This window comes from Hibiscus syriacus, unplaced genomic scaffold, assembly GCF_006381635.1.
Source record: "Hibiscus syriacus cultivar Baekdansim isolate YM2019G1 unplaced genomic scaffold, ASM638163v2 tig00002511_pilon, whole genome shotgun sequence".
NCBI classification, from domain to species: domain Eukaryota; kingdom Viridiplantae; phylum Streptophyta; class Magnoliopsida; order Malvales; family Malvaceae; genus Hibiscus; species Hibiscus syriacus.
In genome coordinates this window covers 5,276,544-5,285,486 of record NW_024061932.1, presented here as the reverse complement: position 1 = coordinate 5,285,486, position 8,943 = coordinate 5,276,544, and the positions used below count along the sequence as shown (strand labels likewise).

Genomic DNA, 8,943 nt, shown 5'->3' with positions numbered 1-8,943 from the left:
TTAATCTACATTAAATTAGCTATCATTTGGTATAATTTTGTCATAGTTTTCCTTATTTGATCATGGAGTTGGTTGTTATGGTGGATGAAGAACAAGTTGGAGTTTAATGATTTAAAAATGGATGTTTATGTTAATGGTGTTGTAGAGTTGTTTTCAAGTGTGTAGGATGACTGAAATCAATTGGAAATGCATAAATAAAGATTTGGTTATGACTTAGGGTTTATGGAAAGATTGATTTTGGATTTAATTTGATATGGATCTGATTGAAATTGCATAGAATTGAAGTTGGGAGCTTGAGTTCATGCTTGAAACAAGTTGGAAACCATTGAATTTTTCTCCTAGAATATTCAGCCTAAGTGAATTAAATTGGGAAAAATTTTACGAAATTTTCCTATGAGTTAGAATTGATGTTAAAATAATTCTACATGATTTGGAAGGTTGTTTGGACCAATTTGGAACTTGGTGGATATGTAGGGACCATTTTGCATACTTTAGGAATTATGACGGAACAAGTGTAATTGCTTAATTGATGAAGGTCTAAGCTGACATTTAGCAATTAAATGTTGATTTTGATGTTGGAATATTTTGGATCAATTTGTAAGTTGGATAAAATTGGGGCTCCAAATCGCAAGTTATAGGAAGTTGGATTTGGGTTGGAAATTTGTATAAAGTTGATGGTACGAAGTACATGTTGGAAATTTATATTAGAATATTAATATTAAGCTTAAAAGATGATTTGGATCAAGTTTCTTAAAATTGTGGGATTAAATCATGAATAAAGGAGAGGGTGTGTCGGTAATTATGCAAGCTTGGAAATTATTGGAGAAATTTGAATAATGAAGGACTTGAAGCGTGATTCTTGTACTATTAAAGTTAATAGCTACGATTAGTATCGAATAGATATACAATTTTTTTTTATGATTTAAGTTACTACTTTTTGTCTATGTTAGTATGTTACTAATATATGCTTTGAGATATATGTGTTGCGAATGTAATTTTGTTTAGATACTCAACAAAAATGCAGCAAATTGAACTAAATACTAAGGAAAAAGTAATTGTGTAAGGATATCGAAGTAAGGGTCGATTAGCGAGGCATTAAGGTGAGTGCATTCTTACCTATTTATTTATATTGAGGAAGACTTGCAATAAGTCAATCTCTAATGTTTTAAAAATAAATCAAATGTGAATTTTATTATGACATATTTTCATAATATTTTCTGATTTGATTTAAGAATGATTTCGGTATGAACTGTCAAATCACTCTGACTCACGTTATGGTTATTTTTGGATGGTAATTGATATATGATTTTGATTATTAAGCCTATTGTATGTGTATTGAGAAATAGTGGTACGATTGTCATGCCATGAGGTTGAGTGATTATGTATATGGTACATTTATGTATACATGTCTTGCACTAATTGTGTGTTCTGGGCTTCACGATGTATTGACATTTTTAGTTGTCGTTATCTAATTTCTATTTTTAATATAGTGATGTCTTGCACTACTTGCACTAAAAAGTATCTGATGTTGTGTTCTGTTTTGACAATTATGGTTGTACATTGTACACACATTCATTCTGACTCGTGTATCTAGTATTTTCAGTTGTGTACAGTGGGCTATTTGTTAAAATGTTCTAAAATGTGCATGATTTATTAATTCATTAAAAGTAAATCTTTCCTTGATATTCCAATACATGAGTATGGGATTATTTTTAATGCATTTTCAGGTTTATAATGAAAGAAATAATTATTCAGTCTGTTATATGTTCTTATATTTTATAAGACATATTCTGTAATAAATTTAATTATTCGTTTTGATATTGATATAATATGATTTATTTAATTAAATAATGTATCATTAAGTTGTTATTTAGTGTGTGAATATTTTATGCGTATGTAAATGAAAAGATTAGTTAGTGGAGTAGGAAGCATAGCGAACATCACTTTTTGTGGATCGCACCTATTCGAGTATCAGTACTATATTTTCCGCTTTTGACTTAGCTAGTTGGCATGTATATTAAATATATGTTTGTTGCTCTGATAGATTAGTTTATAAGTCGGGTTGTGTTATATAAATTAGTTTTAGTGGTATGTATATTATAAGATATAGCCAGTAATTTGCATGATAGTAATTATTGAATTATGATTATGATACTATCGAAATGAATATTTATGTATGCAGTTTATAGACAGTTTTGTTTTAAACATGATTCAGGATAGAACTGTCAAATTGCTACCTAAAATTGAATCTGATTTAAAGGTTAAAATATTAAATTTTATTTTACGCGAATTATTTTACGAAACAAAAAAACATTAATGAATAAGTTTTAAAAAGGTTCAAATTTTGACTCGATTTTGTTTAGCAAGTGATTAAAAGTTTTTGTGACATCTTTAACTCGTAATTGAGTGTGTTTACGGATTAAGGGTGTTACAAAAATGATATCAACATAAATAATACATGTGCAAGAGGCGAGAGATGTAACATGATTAGATATTGTCTATCTTCACGTATGAGAATAATACTTATTCACTATAAACGTAGAGATTACGAATGATACAAATACATGATAGTCAATGTATTCTAGAATTCAATATCTATACTAAAACTCGAAATATCCCAAATAGCTCTCTCAGTATCCTTACAAAACTCATCTCTACAATATAAACTTCAAAAGTTATAGAGATTACAAAAATAATTACATCTCTCCAAAATAATATTCTCTCATAATTGTAAAAGTTGAGATATACTTTTTATTTATAGAGTAAAATACTTTATCACGTAGAATCCTTATTTTTTAAGGATTCTTGTCACAAATAAACTTAATCACCAAATAATATTCAATCACTAAAATTATAATAAAATTGAATTTAATTATCAATTGTAATTTAGGTTATAATAACAAAAAAATCATTAAGGCCACAACTATATCAAATCCAAGAAAATTATTTATGTTATTATTATCAAACTTTGCATTTATAATAAAATGGGTTTGAAATTATACTGAAATCTTAAACGAATGTAGTTAAAAAACCATTTTTTTAATTAAAAATGATGAGAGAATCTAAGTACTAGCCTCAATGAGGTTTACAGAAGAGTTACAAACATTCCTGGAGAGAAGATTAAGGACGAACTGTGGTGGGGAGAGATGATTGATCAGATCATAGTGTTGCAAAGACACTAGCTTTGCCTCGTCAAGTATCCCCAATCTCCCATCCTCCACATCGTAGGGCGTAAATGGCTCGAACAAGTGAACGAAAACTAGTGTTTGCATCCGGGGAGTTATTAAGTGACACCGTCATGTTGTAGTCTGATTGAACCCGTAAAAATTCAAAGCCAAGAACCAAACAGTCTGATTTAATTTTTCTCAATCATTTCAAAACAATGATAAATTTGTTTTCTTTTTTATTGGGGCCAGATAAAACAATTTCAATCATTGTCCAAAACCAACAACTTAGTATCTAAGTGTAGATCATTGTAGGGAATTTTGTAACAAATACCAAGTATCCGACGCATTTGGTAAGATATTTGTAAACATGGAACTTTATGACTCACATTTGAGTTTTTAAAAAAATCATTAGAAGTAGCATGGTTGAAGGTAGGATAGGACCCAGTAGCCTGCACCTACATTGAGTTGCTTCAATGGAAATGAATGTGTTCCATTCCATTTATATCCATAGCAAGCAATAATTATGGTAAATACTATTTCTTCTGCTTTAAACCCGACTCAGAAATCCCATTGGCCGCTGTTAAAAGTAGAGAAATTGCTTTGTTGTGAAAAAGAAAGTCATGGTGATAGGGGAGCGTAGCAAACAAGCCTTCATAAATCACTAGCATTTGTTCACTTTTATTCATGACCAGGAAAGTGATGATAATGATAGCTTCAAATTTGGCTTGTTTTAAGCAGGATTCTTCTTAAATTAGCTTCAAAGCCAAGGCAAATTCAATGGCCACCGCATTGCTGAGTGCCTGCATTCTCGTTTGTTGCTGCACTGCACCTACTCCACCATCTCAATCTCATATATTTTCAAATAAACAGAACAAATTGTGCACGCCTTTGTCTTCTTGCCTGCTTCACCATGACTCACTGATGACCTTCAAACTAAGCTTCAACTCACCACACACTTAACCATTAACGACCCCAAGTTTCAGCCATGACACATTTCTCGTTGCTCTTTTTCCTGCTTTTCTTTTCTCCACATATTGCCTTCCTTTCTGCTGTTACAGACCCTCACGATGGTGATCACTATGCCTTCATTTCTTGATTTGGTTTTACTATCTTTTTGTCTTCCAGATGTTCTATAAAATGTCTAGATTATGTTTGATAGTTTCAATTGAATGTTCTTTTCTGTGATTGCATTAGAAAATTTCATTTTCATTTGTTTTTTGTAGCTGCTGCTCTCCAATCTTTGAAGGATTCATGGCAAAATACACCTCCAAGCTGGGATAAGTCAGATGATCCTTGTGGAGCATGGGAAGGAGTCACATGCAACAGCTCAAGGGTGACTGCACTGTAAGTGGACGGTCATATTTCTCTCTAGTGCTCATCATCGTCATATATGCTCTCATGTGATATCATTCTCAGGGGATTATCAACCATGGATCTTAAAGGGAAACTTACTGGTGACATTGGGGGACTAACTGAATTGAGATCCTTGTGAGTTTCCAACTGAACTGTATTGGGGTATGAACAAATTATCACTAAAACCTACTAGCTTTTACTCACTTTTAACATATTTTACCTTAGGGACCTGTCGTTTAACCGGGATCTCACCGGTTCTCTGTCTCCACGACTCGGGGATTTGGAGAAGCTGAATATCCTGTAAGAATGCTACTTTGGCACTGATTATACGAATTCGATTTTCAGCTGCATCTATTGTCTCGATGACATGAATTTGTTTATCTTGTTGTTACATTCCTTTTGGTATTCTTTTTTTTTCTTCAGAATTCTAGCTGGATGTGGTTTCACTGGTAGTATTCCAGAACAGCTTGGAAATCTTGCAGAGTTATCCTTCCTGTAAGAATGACCATAGTATTTATAAAACTATATATTATTTCGGCGAAATAAGAGATTCTAAGCCTTCATGAATCTTCATTTGCAGGGCCCTGAATTCGAATAATTTCACTGGTGAGATTCCTCCATCATTGGGAAAGCTCTCCAAACTGTATTGGCTGGATCTGGCTGACAACCAACTGGTGGGAACTATCCCAGTTTCAACACCCAGATCCCCAGGTTTGGACCTCCTTTTAAAGGCGAAGCACTTGTAAGTTAACATTTTCAGCCTACCTTCAGTGTGGTTAATGTGCAGACCATTGAGTATTTATGAAGTAAGAGCTTAGTTTTCTTATGAATTTGCAGCCATTTCAATAAAACAAGCTTTCGGGTACCATTCCTCCAAAGCTTTTCCGCTCTGAGATGGTATTGATACACGTGTAAGTTGATATCCATCTATACATACATACATACCATCCTTTCATTCATCTATCAATATAGTTTATATGGCAGCTCAACACTCCTAATGGTTCCTAGTGTTTAATGACAGACTATTTGACGGAAATCAATTTATTGGGAGCATCCCTTCCACATTAGGACTTGTTCAGACTCTTGAGGTTCTGTGAGTAAAAGATAACCCCTAAACATAATTTTCTTGCCTTTGTGGCTTTACCTTGCTCTATTAGTTTTCCTCTCTTAACACCAAGTGCAATATCCAATGCAAAACAGTCGACTTGATCGAAATGGCTTGTCAGGAGAGGTCCCTTCAAATCTCAATAACCTTACAAACATCAATGAATTGTGAGTATTTAATTTTACCTTTCCAATTTGATTATATTGTGGTTAATGAACTCACTTCCTGATGCAAAATTTGATTCCTTTTAGGAATTTAGCAAACAATAACCTTACAGGCCCTTTACCAGACTTAACCTCAATGAATACCCTCAATTATGTGTAAGTCTAATGATATAAGTTCCATTCTTCAGGTGTGATGATTTATTTTCTCTCCACGGTAATGAATCCTGAATCTTGATCCATATAATTTTACAGGGATCTTAGTAACAATTCATTTGACCCGACAGAAGCTCCAGTTTGGTTCTCAACCTTATCTTCGCTCACCACTCTGTGAGAATTTAGTCGCCTAAAAGTATTCTAGTTCTTCTTTCAAATGCAGTGAAAACTCATGCAAAATTTTGTAATATGCAGAGTTATTGAACACGGATCACTACAAGGACCTGTACCGGAAAAGCTTTTTAGCTTCCCACAGTTACAACAAGTGTGAGTATTGCCTCAAATCCATAGTTGCCATTTCAGTAATCTTGATCTTTGAGAAAAGAGAAGGTGCATGATTCAGTTCAGGTGTTCTTGATGTTGACAGGAAACTTCGGAATAACGCCTTCAATGGAACATTGAACTTGGGTGATAGTGTTGGCAGTCAACTTCGACTTGTTGATTTGCTAAACAACCAGATATCCTCCATAACTCTAGGATCTGGATATACAAATACTTTAATGTAAGACATTTCAGGAGAGTTAAGATTCATAAGCTAGAATGATAGGCTATAATCCCCGTAAATGCACCATACTTATTTGTTCATGTTACATGATCCAGACTTATAGGCAATCCGGTGTGCACAACTGTGATCTCGAATACGAATTTCTGTCTGAATCAGGAACAAAATACAAAACCCTATTCCACCAGCCTAGCTAATTGTGGAAGTAAATCGTGTCCCATTGATCAGAAGCTTAGCCCTCAAAGTTGTGAATGTTCCTATCCATTCGAAGGAACATTGTATTTCCGAGGACCGATGTTCAGGGAACTGTCCAATGTGAATGTGTTTCATTCATTAGAAAATGAGCCTTTGGGTTAAAATAGGCCTGACGCCTGGTTCAGTATTTCTTCAGAATCCATTCTTCAATGTTGACGACTACCTTCAGATTCACCTAGCACTCTTTCCATCGTCCGGAGAATACTTCAATAGATCCGAAGTTATAAGAATCGGATTCGATTTAAGTAATCAAACCTACAAGCCTCCTCCAGAGTTTGGACCATACTATTTCATTGCTTCTCCTTATACTTTCCCAGGTAACTTTAACTTAACAATTAGGACCTTAACTTCGATCTTTACGGTATAAGACACAAACTGACAAATCAAATAAAATATATGGTTCAGCCTCACATGGAACTTCTGTTAGCACTGGAGTTATCATTGGTGTAGCATCTGGAGCAGGTGTTTTTGTTCTAGGCCTCCTCGGAGTTGGAATATACGCTATATGGCAAAAGAAACGTGCGGAAAAAGCTATTGGATTGAGTAAACCATTTGGTAAGTAACACTTGAAATAACTGTGTTTCCCTCCTAAACAGGCTTGTAGTATTGTAAAAGTCTCACTACTGTATTGATCTTCCAGCATCCTGGGCATCTAGTGGAAAAGACAGTGGAGGTGCACCACAGTTGAAAGGAGCGAGGAGGTTTTCGTATGATGAACTTAAGAAGTGCACCAATAACTTTTCTCACAGCAATGAACTAGGATATGGAGGGTATGGGAAGGTAAATGGTATCCATGTTTTCCAGAAGAGTTTTATGAATTTCTTTTTGCAACTGCTTAGATAACCTCCATGTCCTCTGCAGGTGTACAGAGGAACACTCCCAGATGGACAATTGGTGGCGATTAAAAGGGCTCAGCATGGATCAATGCAGGGTGGTCTTGAATTCAAGACTGAAATCGAATTGCTTTCGAGAGTTCATCACAAAAACCTTGTTGGTCTTGTTGGATTTTGCTTTGAACAAGGAGAACAGATGCTGGTTTATGAATTTATGGCCAATGGAACACTTCGGGAGAGCCTATCTGGTAAGGTTAACTTATGCCGCAGGTGTTGAGAGTAAGCAAAGATGAAACTATGATTCCATGAGATTAATGTTGCATAAGCTTCATGGTCTGCTCTTTTGATATCTGACATGGGATCAATTGTTGTAGGGAAATCTGGCATTCATCTTGACTGGAAAAGGAGACTCCGGATAGCTCTTGGTTCGGCTCGAGGTCTGGCTTACCTACATGAGCTTGCAAATCCTCCCATTATCCACAGAGATATCAAGTCCACCAACATTCTGTTGGATGAAAATTTAACAGCCAAAGTTGCCGACTTCGGCCTGTCGAAGCTGGTATTGGACAGTTCAAAGGGCCATGTTTCAACCCAAGTTAAAGGCACATTGGTGAGGACCTTCTAGAATGCTTCTATATCCATATCAATAATATTCTTCCGTCTGCAGTCCATTCATGGATTCCAATTATGTTACATTTTTATTTCTCCAACTCGACTGATGCATATGTATGTTGTTTACAGGGTTATCTTGATCCTGAATATTACATGACCCAACAATTAACAGAGAAGAGTGATGTTTACAGTTTTGGAGTGGTAATGCTTGAACTTATAACAGCTAAGCAGCCCATAGAGAAAGGTAAGTACGTAGTCCGCGAGGTGCGAACCATGATGGATAAGAAGGACAGTGAGCACTACGGATTGAGGGAGTTAATGGATCGAAGCATAAGAAGCTTGGGAAATCTACTAGGATTCGGAAAATACTTGGAGTTGGCTTTGCAATGTGTTGCAGATTCAGCCAGCGACCGTCCAACGATGAGCGAGGCCGTAAAGGCCATCGAAACCATCCTGCAAAACGACGGGGATGAATACAAATTCAACTACTTCGGCCTCTTCGTCTGCCACTGATTTCGGAGCTGCAAAAGGTTCTCTTAGACATCCCTACGCAGACACATTACCTAAGAAGGTTGTCAATGTCAATGATATTGATGATGCTTTCGACTACAGCGGCGGATACGCCATTTCCGCAAAAGTAGAACCCAAGTAGATGCTCAGTTGCCTCCTTCCTCATCTTTTCTTTGAATCTTCACAAGTTTTCTTCTTCTTCTAGATCATCCATATCCTTTCTATATAC

General features: G+C 35.4%; 1 pseudogene; it reads left to right on the top strand.

Moving 5' to 3' along the window:
* Positions 1-3,951: 3,951 nt before the first annotated feature.
* Positions 3,952-8,902, top strand: LOC120146933 (annotated as a pseudogene).
* The last annotated feature ends 41 nt before the right edge of the window (positions 8,903-8,943 follow it).